This window comes from Tachypleus tridentatus, chromosome 7 (assembly GCF_004210375.1).
Source record: "Tachypleus tridentatus isolate NWPU-2018 chromosome 7, ASM421037v1, whole genome shotgun sequence".
NCBI lineage: Eukaryota > Metazoa > Arthropoda > Merostomata > Xiphosura > Limulidae > Tachypleus > Tachypleus tridentatus.
This window is the reverse complement of record NC_134831.1, coordinates 120,721,553-120,738,880: the sequence shown is the minus strand read 5'-3', so window position 1 is coordinate 120,738,880 and position 17,328 is coordinate 120,721,553.

Here is a 17,328-nt window from a genome sequence, read left to right as displayed (position 1 = left end):
CGTCTAGCTTTGTTCAATCTTATTTATAATCATACAGTATTACGTCTAGCTTTGTTCAATCTTATTTATAATCATACAGTATTACGTCTAGCTTTGTTCAATCTTATTTATAATCATATAGTATTACGTCTAGCTTTGTTCAATCTTATTTATAATCATGTAGTATTACGTCTAGCTTTGTTCAATCTTATTTATAATCATACAGTATTACGTCTAGCTTTGTTCAATCTTATTTATAATCATACAGTATTACGTCTAGCTTTGTTCAATCTTATTTATAATCATATAGTATTACGTCTAGCTTTGTTCAATCTTATTTATAATCATATAGTATTACGTCTAACTTTGTTCAATCTTATTTATAATCATATAGTATTACGTCTAACTTTGTTCAATCTTATTTATAATCATATAGTATTACGTCTAGCTTTGTTCAATCTTATTTATAATCATGTAGTATTACGTCTAGCTTTGTTCAATCTTATTTCTAATCATGTAGTATTACGTCTAGCTTTGTTCAATCTTATTTATAATCATATAGTATTACGTCTAACTTTGTTCAATCTTATTTATAATCATATAGTATTACGTCTAGCTTTGTTCAATCTTATTTATAATCATGTAGTATTACGTCTAGCTTTGTTTAATCTTATTTATAATCATGTAGTATTACGTCTAACTTTGTTCAATCTTATTTATAATCATATAGTATTACGTCTAGCTTTGTTCAATCTTATTTATAATCATATAGTATTACGTCTAGCTTTGTTCAATCTTATTTATAATCATATAGTATTACGTCTAGCTTTGTTCAATCTTATTTATAATCATATAGTATTACGTCTAAGCTTTGTTCAATCTTATTTATAATCATGTAGTATTACGTCTAGCTTTGTTCAATCTTATTTATAATCATGTAGTATTACGTCTAGCTTTGTTCAATCTTATTTATAATCATATAGTATTACGTCTAGCTTTGTTCAATCTTATTTATAATCATATAGTATTACGTCTAGCTTTGTTCAATCTTATTTATAATCATATAGTATTACGTCTAGCTTTGTTCAATCTTATTTATAATCATATAGTATTACGTCTAGCTTTGTTCAATCTTATTTATAATCATATAGTATTACGTCTAGCTTTGTTCAATCTTATTTATAATCATATAGTATTACGTCTAGCTTTGTTCAATCTTATTTATAATCATATAGTATTACGTCTAGCTTTGTTCAATCTTATTTATAATCATATAGTATTACGTCTAGCTTTGTTCAATCTTATTTATAATCATATAGTATTACGTCTAGCTTTGTTCAATCTTATTTATAATCATAGTATTACGTCTAGCTTTGTAGTATTACGTCTAGCTTTGTTCAATCTTATTTATAATCATATAGTATTACGTCTGACTTTGTTCAATCTTATTTATAATCATCATAGTATTACGTCTAACTTTGTTCAATCTTATTTATAATCATATAGTATTACGTTAGCTTTGTTCAATCTTATTTCTAATCATGTAGTATTACGTCTAGCTTTGTTCAATCTTATTTATAATCATGTAGTATTACGTCTAGCTTTGTTCAATCTTATTTATAATCATATAGTATTACGTCTAGCTTTGTTCAATCTTATTTCTAATCATATAGTATTACGTCTAGCTTTGTTCAATCTTATTTATAATCATATAGTATTACGTCTAGCTTTGTTCAATCTTATTTCTAATCATATAGTATTACGTCTAGCTTTGTTGAATCTTATTTCTAATCATATAGTATTACGTCTAACTTTGTTCAATCTTATTTATAATCATGTAGTATTACGTCTAGCTTTGTTCAATCTTATTTATAATCATATAGTATTACGTCTAGCTTTGTTCAATCTTATTTATAATCATATAGTATTACGTCTAGCTTTGTTCAATCTTATTTATAATCATATAGTATTACGTCTAGCTTTGTTCAATCTTATTTCTAATCATATAGTATTACGTCTAGCTTTGTTCAATCTTATTTCTAATCATATAGTATTACGTCTAGCTTTGTTCAATCTTATTTATAATCATATAGTATTACGTCTAGCTTTGTTCAATCTTATTTATAATCATATAGTATTACGTCTAGCTTTGTTCAATATTATTTATAATCATATAGTATTACGTCTAGCTTTGTTCAATCTTATTTATAATCATATAGTATTACGTCTAGCTTTGTTCAATCTTATTTATAATCATATAGTATTACGTCTAGCTTTGTTCAATCTTATTTATAATCATACAGTATTACGTCTAGCTTTGTTCAATCTTATTTATAATCATATAGTATTACGTCTAGCTTTGTTCAATCTTATTTATAATCATATAGTATTACGTCTAGCTTTGTTCAATCTTATTTATAGTCATATAGTATTACGTCTAGCTTTGTTCAATCTTATTTACAATCATATAGTATTACGTCTAACTTTGTTCAATCTTATTTATAATCATATAGTATTACGTCTAGCTTTGTTCAATCTTATTTATAATCATATAGTATTACGTCTAGCTTTGTTCAATCTTATTTATAATCATACAGTATTACGTCTAGCTTTGTTCAATCTTATTTATAATCATATAGTATTACGTCTAGCTTTGTTCAATCTTATTTATAATCATAGTATTACGTCTAGCTTTGTTCAATCTTATTTATAATCATACAGTATTACGTCTAGCTTTGTTCAATCTTATTTATAATCATATAGTATTACGTCTAACTTTGTTCAATCTTATTTATAATCATGTAGTATTACGTCTAGCTTTGTTCAATCTTATTTATAATCATATAGTATTACGTCTAGCTTTGTTCAATCTTATTTATAATCATGTAGTATTACGTCTAGCTTTGTTCAATCTTATTTCTAATCATGTAGTATAACGTCTAGCTTTATTAATCTTATTTATAATCAAGTAGTTTTACGTCTAACTTTGTTCAATCTTATTTATAATCATATAGTATTACGTCTAGCTTTGTTCAATCTTATTTATAATCATGTAGTATTACGTCTAGCTTTGTTCAATCTTATTTATAATCATATAGTATTACGTCTAACTTTGTTCAATCTTATTTATAATCATATAGTATTACGTCTAGCTTTGTTCAATCTTATTTATAATCATATAGTATTACGTCTAGCTTTGTTCAATCTTATTTATAATCATATAGTATTACGTCTAGCTTTGTTCAATCTTATTTATAATCATGTAGTATTACGTCTAACTTTGTTCAATCTTATTTATAATCATGTAGTATTACGTCTAGCTTTGTTCAATCTTATTTATAATCATGTAGTATTACGTCTAGCTTTGTTCAATCTTATTTATAATCATATAGTATTACGTCTAGCTTTGTTCAATCTTATTTATAATCATATAGTATTACGTCTAGCTTTGTTCAATCTTATTTATAATCATATAGTATTACGTCTAGCTTTGTTCAATCTTATTTATAATCATACAGTATTACGTCTAGCTTTGTTCAATCTTATTTATAATCATACAGTATTACGTCTAGCTTTGTTCAATGTTATTTATAATCATACAGTATTACGTCTAGCTTTGTTCAATCTTATTTATAATCATGTAGTATTACGTCTAGCTTTGTTCAATCTTATTTATAATCATACAGTATTACGTCTAGCTTTGTTCAATCTTATTTATAATCATGTAGTATTACGTCTAACTTTGTTCAATCTTATTTATAATCATGTAGTATTACGTCTAGCTTTGTTCAATCTTATTTATAATCATGTAGTATTACGTCTAACTTTGTTCAATCTTATTTCTAATCATATAGTATTACGTCTAGCTTTGTTCAATCTTATTTATAATCATATAGTATTACGTCTAGCTTTGTTCAATCTTATTTATAATCATGTAGTATTACGTCTAGCTTTGTTCAATCTTATTTATAATCATACAGTATTACGTCTAGCTTTGTTCAATCTTATTTATAATCATACAGTATTACGTCTAGCTTTGTTCAATGTTATTTATAATCATACAGTATTACGTCTAACTTTGTTCAATCTTATTTATAATCATATAGTATTACGTCTAGCTTTGTTCAATCTTATTTATAATCATACAGTATTACGTCTAGCTTTGTTCAATCTTATTTATAATCATACAGTATTACGTCTAGCTTTGTTCAATCTTATTTATAATCATATAGTATTACGTCTAGCTTTGTTCAATCTTATTTATAATCATACAGTATTACGTCTAGCTTTGTTCAGCTTTGTTCATCTTATTTATAATCATACAGTATTACGTCTAGCTTTGTTCAATCTTATTTATAATCATACAGTATTACGTCTAACTTTGTTCAATGTTATTTATAATCATACAGTATTACGTCTAAGCTTTGTTAGCTTTGTTTAATCGTAGTGATAGAATATTATTTAGCGCGTAATCATAGGGTCGCGGGTTCGCGCCCGCGTCAGTATTAGCCGTGACTACTATTCTTTGTTAACTAGCTGCCTTCCCTCTAGTCTTACACTGCTAAATTGTAGTGAAAACTACGTTTCATTTTTTGCTTTCACTATTTATTCACCGTGGCCGTAATATCGAAGCTAAACTCCGAGATATGAACATCGATGAATAAACATAAAAACGTTTTTGGACAACAGTTTTGTTTCAATGATGTAAAATCGATAATAGAGTAACATGAAGAGACAAAAATTCGTTTTGCACAGTTGATACTGTCTTCGATTGCTAACTTCATATGTGATACGTTTTAATGTTGGTAAAACAGTAGGAATTGTCATGGAAATAAACGATTTTCATCTGGTTAACCACAAGAAAAAATATTTGAAATGTTTAGGTGTATCAGTTCTTTCACAAACGAATCACACAAAAACGTTTTCCTTCTGTCTGTTATTGTGAAATGCATTACACATTTATTTTAATTAATTGTCTTATTGATTTCTATAAAAATAATGTTTTATGTGACAGACAAGGTGTTCTAATGAAATATTGAGAGAGTGATAAACATTTGTTTTTTATGTAATTTTTGGACATAATTTTCCTTTCTACAGTATTAAAGCAAGAAGTTTTGTGTTTTTTGTTTAATTTCCCACAAAGCTACTCGAAGGCAGTCTGTGCTAGCCAGCCCTAATTTAGCAGTGTAAGACTAGAGGGAAGGCAGCTAGTCATCACCACCCACCGCCAACTCTTTGGCTGCTCTTTTACTAACAACAAGTGGGATTGACCGTAACATTGTAACGCCCCTATGGCTGAAAGGATGAGCATGTTTGGCGCGACGGGGATGCGAACCCGCGACCTTTAGATTACGAGTCAGATACCTTAACACGCTTGGCCATGTCGGGCCCAAGAGCAAGAAACATACACAGGTGTGTATAGTTGTATATTACGATACTAGATGGCAATATATATACAAATAAATGCCAGAAATATATTTTTTTTTGTCAATCCATCCTTTAAGAGTAACAACAAAAACACGCAGTAAAAGATAGAATATTTGTTAGATGCAACACTGGACTAACTTCAATATAACACAGTTACTATGATCAAAACATCATAAAAGTTTTGTCTTTTACTGTGTCAAAAAATACAACGTATTTTGTTTATACTTTTGAACGATAAGTCGACAGAAAAGTATATTTTTAGCATTTATTTGTATGTAGTGCCATCTAGTGGTTTGATATATAACAATGCAGAATCATTTTAATAAATAAAGCTGTAGGCCTCATTTCTGAGATAACTTAGGTACCATTTTAAACCAGAATCGATAAGGCGAATAATAAAATTAATGTCACACCCACCGACATATGTTTCATCTTCTAGTGCGTAATATTTTGTTTTTAGGTTAAAATCAACAGATATTGAACCAATAAATATGTCGACTTTAGCATTACATAAAATCTTTCAGCATGCTTGGTCTTAGTTATTAAATACTTTTTGTTATCACGCTTTAACTTATATTTATTACATATCAACTTACATTTGTTTCCACACTTAGAAGGTGTTCTTTGACCTAAATAATTATAGTCAATATAATTAGAAAGCTAATAATTCTTAACAGCGAAGTCAATTTAAAATAAGTTTGATGTTTTAATCAATTATTAAAACAAACATTAACCTATTTGCTAACTATTTAGATTTTATCGGAGTTTAAAATCACAAATAACTACATTATTATTAAGATATCTGAAAATCTGTATGACATCAAACATTTCTGATAAATAGTTGTTTTATCCATATTTTAACACATATACTCAGAAGTATCACTAATATGCGTATTAACAAAAAACGCCACTTGTTCCTAACTGGAAAGCAACCAGTCACCAGCAGCCCTACCTAGCCGTCCACAACCCACACTAAAACATTGATTGTTATTTTACTAATGTACTCATACTTTTAAAAGTGGGAAATATTTTGTACATCGCATTGATTTCAGTTCGGCTCCCCAGCTCTGAAATCCAAAGGTTTACCAATAGTATCAATACGCGCTTTGCTGTCTTAACATGATGAACATGAAATAAAAACCGTTTTGAAATAACTAAGAATTAACTGAAGAGAAACTGGCTTTCACAAGTAAAAATAATATTAAAAGGAGACATTTTTGTGTATTCAACAGAACCACAAACAATACACGGATTTCCTTACAGCAAAGCAACATCAGACCGCCTACTGTGTCCACTGAGGAGAATCAAACGTCTGATTTTAGCGCTGTTAATCCGACGACTTACCGCTGTCTCAAGACCTAAATTATGCAGATCTACATTTTGTATCATCAGTTTATATCTCATTATATGCTATTAAATATAGAAACTTTGGAAATAGTTTTACTATTTTACGAAAATATTTTGATGATAAATGGGCCGACAACAAAGGTGAAATGGAAGCTTAAAAAGCAATGAATAGCAGAAAATTATAAGCAGTGGCAGTTGGAGATGGTTTTTATGTATTTATTAATAAAATCAAATTTGAATCTTATTGGTAATGTGGATGACATTTTTCTAGATAACTATTTAATTTAAATTGACTCATTTGATCTGTTATTACTGGTGGCGACATCTAATGACAATAATTAATTGCTTTGTGAAAATGCAAAAGTAGAACTTGCGAGAATGGTGAACATATTTTAGCTAATTTTCAAAAGTAGAAAAGTGCTATCTTACGAAAGGTATAAAAACAGTTTTATTTAATGTTTGAGCAACAACCTAAAATCCTGAATTACTAGCGTCATCTAGCGGTAGAATGTGTAGAAAGTAACTAAGTTTTCATGATATTTTGTAAGAATATACAGGATGTAGCAAAGATGCTATACAGCTTGTATATACGATTGGTACATATGGTGTTATACGGATACTACTAAAGAAAATATCACAAAGTAAACCCGACTGAATTACTGTTTGTTTCAGTGTAAGATATAATAATTAATATATGTTCTAAATAAAACCGTTATGTTGTCACTTTTGTCCCACATTGTACTTTGAAATAGACTTATGATAAGAAAGTGTTAAAAATGTTTATTTCCCATAAAACAACTGGCTAATATAAACAACTTACAACTGTAAATAACTAAGCTGTTAAATTCTGAGCTTGAGCTTGAATAAGAAGAAAACACATCTAATTATAAGTTGTTCTTTAGGTAATATTCATATGTTTTTCTGTTCACTCTACAGGACACATTTGTGCTTTCTGTCTATAGAATAAATTGTTTAAAAAATTAGTAAATTTCATGAACATTGATACGTTGCAAATAGCTAGCGCCATCTAATAGCACTTGCAAGATGTTGAAAGATACGTGTCTTTAATTTCTTATGTAAAAAACTAAAATTAAGATAAGGAAATTATTGAAAATGTTTAAACAATGCTCTATATTCTGTAAAATAGAATGAACTTCGTTTATTTTTATTTTGTTTTACTCAGAAGATTAGATTTACGTTTGTTTGAAGTTAACCTACACAATGGACTATCTGTGCTCTGCCCAACACAAGTAACGAAACCCGGTTTCTAACAAGACAAGATATACGATTCAAATATTGAAAAATTATAATAAAGTGCATTTAAACACAATATTTTGTAAACTCCTATTTCACTAAAAGTAGGATATTTAGTCACTGGATAAACAGATGAACCACTCTAGTTACTGTAATATTTCACATAAAAGTAAGATATTTAGTCACTGGATAAACAGATGAGCCACTCTAGTTACTGTAATATTTCACATAAAAGTAAGATATTTAGTCACTGGATAAACAGATGAGCCATTGTACTTACTGTAATATTTCACATAAAATCATACAAGTTTGTTTCCTGTTCGTAGGCGATAAATGTAACTGTGTGGTTTTCCATTTTTTAAAACTGCTATTGTAATATTACACCAACCAAATTATTAAAGGCGGTTTCTTTTGACTGCTGCCACATTTATTACTTATTAGCGGTTATTAATGTGCAAAATATAAAAACATTATAGTTAAATGTGTTTTAATTTGGACAGATTTTTAAAGCACGGTTAGTTTTTTATCGCAGGATATTAAATTGTTTTGAAAGAATCCATAACTTCTCCTCGTTATATGTCTCACCTTCTTAATTCAAGGATTTCCCTAAATACGTCCAGATTTTAAGTGTGATCTGAAGTACCCTTCATTCATTATCATAGTTCCATTAATAGATATTGAGAACAAACGGAACAGATGTTATGACTTCAGTGGTAAGTGGCCAATTATTTCTTTAATCGAATAGTGCGTCATTCCTAATTTGAATTTTGGAACGAGCATTTGGATTGTGTTTTATGGCTTCTTACTAACTTACTCAGCTCTTGAAACACATTTTTGAACCGTTTCAGAATACTTATGGCAGAGGTGGGGGTGTATAATGTAACGGTCAATCCCACTATTCGTTGGTAAAAGAGTAGCCCAAGAATTGGCGGTGGGTGGTGATGACTAGCTTCCTTCCCTCTAGTCTTACACTGCTAAATTAGGGACGGCTAGCACGGATAGCCCTCGAGCAGCTTTGTGCGAAATTCCCAAACAAACAAACAAACTTATGGTAGAGTAATTTCTTTCACTCATCTAGACTGAAATTCTTTATATATAAGGTATGGTTGTGTGAACATTTATATATATATATAATTTGTCATTTTAATTTAAAATTAAGCCGAAATAAAAACAAATTACGTTGCATCAACTGAAGAAATCCCAGAGTACCAGCTAAAACGAGACATAATATAATGTACCCTAGGTTTTAGAGGTGACTGCAGAAGTAGGACCCACATAGCGGTGGAAATGCACCGTCTACCAGTCTTAACCTCCATTCGCCACTCTCACATAAGAAACAAAGAATAGGAATAGATATAGAATTAGAAATATAAATTAGGAAAGCGAGATATCGGTGCTCAAGCCCACAACGTTCCACATCTATGTCACCTTTCATTGCCTGCAGGCAGTTGTAGAAAGGTGACTGCTCTCCCAAGTGAATAATTGAATTTTTTTTTAAATTCTATATTTTTATGTTTCTTTATGTTTTATTTTTGTTTTTTTTTAATTTCAATTAATTCTTTATTTACTTAATCTCTATTTCTGTCCCTTTAATGATTTTATTATTTAATTATTCTTCATGTGAAACTGGTGAACGAAGTTTAAGACTGATAGATGATGTATCCCCACCGCATGTGGGTCCTACATCTTCAGTCACCTCCAAAACTTAGGGTATATTTTGTATCCCACATTGTAGCCTGTACCCTGAGGATCTCTTCGATTGGTGCAGCGTTTTTATTTTTGTTTGGGCTCGTTTTTGTTTACTTTGTATTGGGTTATTATCATAAAGTCCAAGGTTCGAGCTTGTCTGATGTCCACGCTCCGCAGTTTAAATTATGGGCACGTTATAAAAAAATGACTAGTCAGTCCAACTAGTTGATTTAAAGTAGCTGTGTAGGCGGCTGACACTGGGCGTTACTTTCCTCAATTCCACTCACCAGTTACAAAATAAGGACGTTCAGACCTGTATAATAAGGCTACTGAGTAATTAATTGTATCGTATAAGGTAATGTTCGGATTGAACATACAAGAATGATATCTGTATTAGATTTTAAAGACACAGAGAAACACCATTCAAGTTCAATAAATATGGATAACTAATACCAGTCAAGATGAGACAAAGATAAATAAATTTCATTTGTAAGTAGTTTCAAGATACCAGCTTTCCCACTGTCAAAAATAATTTTTAACGGCTGAGAAAACATTTGATATTTTCTACTAGTTAATTTCACAGTTACATAATTACAAATATACGCGCCAGCCAACTTAAAGGATGTAGAATTACAGATTTATATGCCAATCAACTTCAAAAGTAAATAATTATTACAGACTTGGGCGCTAATGAACTTCAAAAGTTAATAATTATTACAGACTGGGCGCTAAGCAAATTCAAGAGTATATAATTACATGTTTAAGCATTTTTTTACTTCCATGTTACTTATATGTTCTGTTTAGGTTGAAGGTCCGAACGGATCCTTATACTCAAAGACGAACGCTGTATTTCTTTCTCGTCCTGTTTATTATGCTTAAAGTTCATATTCGCGACTAACCAACGACGCAAGGCAAACCTAAGAAGTGCGAATAACACGTACAATAACCTAATACGAGTCTGGTAGTAACAGAAGGTGTGTACAAACCATGATGAAATAAATAGCTACTCGTAAGAACAAATTAACTATTACTAAGATGAAAATAGTATTTTATGTAAATTGTTGTGAGAAGTAATTTGGATAACAGATAATCAATAAAGTAAAAGTATTCACACCTATCTTACAAATTCATCTTCTCACCAAACATGCTCGCCCTTTCAGTCGTGGGGGCGTTATAATGTGACAGTCAATCCTATTATTTGTTGGTAAAAGAGTAGTCAAAGAGTTGGCGGTGCGTGGTGATGACTAGCTACCTTCCCTCTAGTCTTACACTGCTAAATTAGGGACGGATAGCGCAGATAGCCCTCGCGTAGCTTTGCGCGAAATTCAAAATAAACCAAACCAAATTCATCGTTGAAATCAATAACAAATCGTATCGTGAAAGGTTTTAGAAAGCTCATTGTTGAAGTTAATAGTAAAAGTCTTTTTACAATGATATGTTGACTGATCTTGTGTGATTTTTGTAATTTTTATCCTGTGTTCAGTTGTTTGAATTATTACTTCAAGCTGTACATGTTCACTTTGTAACGTTAAGTTTGAAGACGTTTTAAAAAATTCGAAAACCTATAATACAGCCAATATATATATACCATATATTTTAATTAAAGTTAGAAAAATATAATTTCGAACTAATCGGTAGAATATGTAAGTTTAACATTCAAAATAGATCCATATAGCGTTACACTAATCAAAGAAAACAGAAAGCCAAATTAATGTTTATCTAACATTTTCTCACGAAGCTACTCAAAGAGATATCCTCACTTTATAACTTGTATATTACAGAAAAGATAGCTAGCTAGTCAATACTATCCACAGCCAACTTTAGAACTAACGTATTAGAGTGAAAATAACTAGTCAATACTATCCACAGCCAACTTTAGAACTAATGTATTAGAGTGAAAATAACTAGTTAATACTATCCACAGCCAACTTTAGAACTAATGTATTAGAGTGAAAATAACTAGTCAATACTATCCACAGCCAACTTTAGAACTAATGTATTAGAGTGAAAATAACTCGTCAATACTATCCACAGCCAACTTTAGAACTAATGTATTAGAGTGAAAATAACTCGTCAATACTATCCACAGCCAACTTTAGAACTAATGTATTAGAGTGAAAATAACTCGTCAATACTATCCACAGCCAACTTTAGAACTAATGTAGTAGAGTGAAAATAACTAGTTAATACTATCCACAGCCAACATTAGAACTAATGTATTAGAGTGAAAATAACTAGTCAATACTATCCACAGCCAACTTTAGAACTAAGGTATTAGAGTGAAAATAGCTAGTCAATACTATCCACAGCCAACTTTAGAACTAATGTATTAGAGTGAAAATAACTAGTTAATACTATCCACAGCCAACTTTAGAACTAACGTATTAGAGTGAAAATAACTAGTCAATACTATCCACAGCAAACTTTAGAACTAATGTATTAGAGTGAAAATAACTAGTTAATACTATCCACAGCCAACTTTAGAACTAATGTATTAGAGTGAAAATAACTAGTTAATACTATCCACAGCCAACTTTAGAACTAATGTATTAGAGTGAAAACAACTCGTCAATACTATCCACAGCCAACTTTAGAACTAACGTATTAGAGTGAAAATAACTAGTCAATACTATCCACAGCCAACTTTAGAACTAATGTATTAGAGTGAAAATAACTAGTCAATACTATCCACAGCCAACTTTAGAACTAATGTATTAGAGTGAAAATAACTAGTCAATACTATCCACAGCCAACTTTAGAACTAATGTATTAGAGTGAAAATAACTAGTTAATACTATCCACAGCCAACTTTAGAACTAACGTATTAGAGTGAAAATAACTAGTTAATACTATCCACAGCCAACTTTAGAACTAATGTATTAGAGTGAAAATAACTAGTTAATACTATCCACAGCCAACTTTAGAACTAATGTATTAGAGTGAAAATAACTAGTCAATACTATCCACAGCCAACTTTAGAACTAATGTATTAGAGTGAAAATAACTCGTCAATACTATCCACAGCCAACTTTAGAACTAATGTATTAGAGTGAAAATAACTCGTCAATACTATCCACAGCCAACTTTAGAACTAATGTAGTAGAGTGAAAATAACTAGTTAATACTATCCACAGCCAACTTTAGAACTAACGTATTAGAGTGAAAATAACTAGTCAATACTATCCACAGCCAACTTTAGAACTAATGTATTAGAGTGAAAATAACTAGTTAATACTATCCACAGCCAACTTTAGAACTAATGTATTAGAGTGAAAATAACTAGTTAATACTATCCACAGCCAACTTTAGAACTAATGTATTAGAGTGAAAACAACTCGTCAATACTATCCACAGCCAACTTTAGAACTAACGTATTAGAGTGAAAATAACTAGTCAATACTATCCACAGCCAACTTTAGAACTAATGTATTAGAGTGAAAATAACTAGTCAATACTATCCACAGCCAACTTTAGAACTAATGTATTAGAGTGAAAATAACTAGTCAATACTATCCACAGCCAACTTTAGAACTAATGTATTAGAGTGAAAATAACTAGTTAATACTATCCACAGCCAACTTTAGAACTAACGTATTAGAGTGAAAATAACTAGTTAATACTATCCACAGCCAACTTTAGAACTAATGTATTAGAGTGAAAATAACTAGTTAATACTATCCACAGCCAACTTTAGAACTAATGTATTAGAGTGAAAATAACTAGTCAATACTATCCACAGCCAACTTTAGAACTAATGTATTAGAGTGAAAATAACTCGTCAATACTATCCACAGCCAACTTTAGAACTAATGTATTAGAGTGAAAATAACTCGTCAATACTATCCACAGCCAACTTTAGAACTAATGTATTAGAGTGAAAATAACTCGTCAATACTATCCACAGCCAACTTTAGAACTAATGTATTAGAGTGAAAATAACTCGTCAATACTATCCACAGCCAACTTTAGAACTAATGTAGTAGAGTGAAAATAACTAGTTAATACTATCCACAGCCAACTTTAGAACTAACGTATTAGAGTGAAAATAACTAGTCAATACTATCCACAGCAAACTTTAGAACTAAGGTATTAGAGTGAAAATAACTAGTCAATACTATCCACAGCCAACTTTAGAACTAATGTATTAGAGTGAAAATAACTAGTTAATACTATCCACAGCCAACTTTAGAACTAACGTATTAGAGTGAAAATAACTAGTCAATACTATCCACAGCAAACTTTAGAACTAATGTATTAGAGTGAAAATAACTAGTTAATACTATCCACAGCCAACTTTAGAACTAATGTATTAGAGTGAAAACAACTCGTCAATACTATCCACAGCCAACTTTAGAACTAATGTATTAGAGTAAAAATAACTAGTCAATACTATCCACAGCCAACTTTAGAACTAATGTATTAGAGTGAAAATAACTAGTTAATACTATCCACAGCCAACTTTAGAACTAACGTATTAGAGTGAAAATAACTAGTCAATACTATCCACAGCCAACTTTAGAACTAATGTATTAGAGTGAAAATAACTAGTTAATACTATCCACAGCCAACTTTAGAACTAATGTATTAGAGTGAAAATAACTAGTTAATACTATCCACAGCCAACTTTAGAACTAATGTATTAGAGTGAAAACAACTCGTCAATACTATCCACAGCCAACTTTAGAACTAATGTATTAGAGTGAAAATAACTCGTCAATACTATCCACAGCCAACTTTAAAACTAATGTATTAGAGTGAAAATAACTAGTTAATACTATCCACAGCCAACTTTAGAACTAATGTATTAGAGTGAAAATAACTAGTCAATACTATCCACAGCCAACTTTAGAACTAACGTATTAGAGTGAAAATAACTAGTCAATACTATCCACAGCCAACTTTAGAACTAATGTATTAGAGTGAAAATAACTAGTTAATACTATCCACAGCCAACTTTAGAACTAATGTATTAGAGTGAAAATAACTAGTTAATACTATCCACAGCCAACTTTAGAACTAATGTATTAGAGTGAAAACAACTCGTCAATACTATCCACAGCCAACTTTAGAACTAATGTATTAGAGTGAAAATAACTCGTCAATACTATCCACAGCCAACTTTAGAACTAATGTATTAGAGTGAAAATAACTAGTCAATACTATCCACAGCCAACTTTAGAACTAATGTATTAGAGTGAAAATAACTCGTCAATACTATCCAATTCTTTTGTCTGACGAAAAAGTAACATTTATCATAACTCTGACAGCTAGCTTTTGTTCCTTAAGCATAAAGTTCAATTTTGTGGCAAATGCAGAGAGACCATTAAATTCGCAGTAGATCATGCTGAGGCGTCTCATTTGGAAAGCTCGTGGTATTTCATGGAGAAGTTGAATGAAAACTTTAACTGACATTAAACTATTTTTTATTTAAAATAATTACATAAATATATGTACAAAATAATGTTATGATTAACAAAGAATTAAAAACCAAAACAACTGATATCGTTCATGGATTTGTTATAGAAAACTATATCTGACGGTTTTAGTGCCATCTGTTAGCGTACAAATGTATTAATGGAAAAGGCCTCATCCGCTATTACTCAGTATTAAAGCTGCCCAACAGGCTGTTATTGGAAGAGCGACAATTTCCTGTCTTTTTTTAATTTTATAATAACAGGATTGAAATATTTTCTCGGTAAATATACACGTGGAATTATGTTTTAAGTAAAATTTCAACAAGACAAGTTACGATCTATACGTCTTTGGTGTCGTCACCGAGAAGTTCATCGGGATTGGATACTTGAATTTATATCCTCCAATGAGCGATTGAGTGTAGCTTGTACGCGAGAGCACCAAAAATATAAAAATGTAATAGCAATTTCAGGTAAAATGTAATAAAATCCAATCTTAACTTCAGCCTTTAAAGTACCACGTAATACTTCATCCATACTCATACACAAGTATGCAAACACAGAGACAGTATCCGATAGACCCTTGCATAATGCACGAAATTATTTTAATAAGAATTGGTATAAAAAGGATTTATTGTGTGATCTCGACAGATACTACGTACATGATGAACCTAGTCCTAAGTACCTCTCTCCCATGAATATATATTTAAGAAACATAAATCAAGCTGGCCACCACGCACTAGACGCTTAAAACTAGTTGTATTTTTTTATTTTTTTCCTTTCTTTTTATTTTATTTTTATTATTATTATTTTATTTTTCCGATAAATATATATGGAAAAAGGGGATATATATATATATATAAGTGAAAAAATGGAATAAAAGAGGAGAAATTAATAAATAGATAAAAGGGAAAAAAGGGAAGTCGAGACAATACATAGACATTGCCCTGAAAATGGTCGGAGTATTGTAGGATACTCTGGCCCAAAAGCACTACAACAACAACATAATAGCAGTCGACATGAACGCTAGGGATGGAGGAACAGGTCTTGTGCAGCTGATCCTCCTGGGTATTTAAAAATTCAACATACCCAAATACCCATAAAGAAGAAGCGAAGCGAATGATGATCAAATGTAATATAGCAGAGAGAAAGTTGATATAACTGCTGTTGTTTTTTAATTGAAAATACGAAAACTCGTAGCTCATGCATACATATAGCCAAGCAATACCTCGTTGCTAGGAGACGAAAAACGCAGCTTTTAACATTTGGGCAAGGTTTAAATATGTGTGTTAGTCACGTATTTCTTAGCGTCACACCTATAGTCAAATAAGACTTCATTGATAAAGGATGAAGGGCACATGGCTTCTAATTTTGGGGCAAGGCTAGATAAACAGAACATTTATTTATAAACAGATAGGGTTATTTTAGTAGTGTTAATATTACTCGTAATATTTTATAACCTTTCATAAAATGTCATTCTATTTATAAACAGATAGGGTTATTTTAGTAGTGTTAATATTACTCGTAATATTTTATAATCTTTCATAAAATGTCATTCTATTTATAAACAGATAGGGTTATTTTAGTAGTGTTAATATTACTCGTAATATTTTATAATCTTTCATAAAATGTCATTCTATTTATAAACAGATAGGGTTATTTTAGTAGTGTTAATATTACTCGTAATATTTTATAACCTTTCATAAAATGTCATTCTATTTATAAACAGATAGGGTTATTTTAGTAGTGTTAATATTACTCGTAATATTTTATAACCTTTCATAAAATGTCATTTTATTTATAAACAGATAGGGTTATTTTAGTAGTGTTAATATTACTCGTAATATTTTATAACCTTTCATAAAATGTCATGTTACCCATACTTATTTTCCGGGGATTGGTCCTGTGATAGAGCTCTGAAATTTGGAGCTGCTGAACCTGGTTTAAAGCTCCGCACTTTAAGCTGTGGTTGCATTATAAGAGTGACAGTTAATTCCTTAACGTATGTGGTGGGTGCTGTTGAAGCTGCGGTTGCATTATAAGAGTTACAGTCAATTCCTTAACGTATGTGGTGGGTGCTGTTGACTGACTCTGATCAGTAGTTCAAGGCTAGGGACTACCAGTAGGTGGCACTGGTAGCTTTGCCATGAATATGAATATTTACTTCAAGTAACCAAACCCTAATCAGAATGATATTAGTCAGAAAGCGTTACGACAGAGA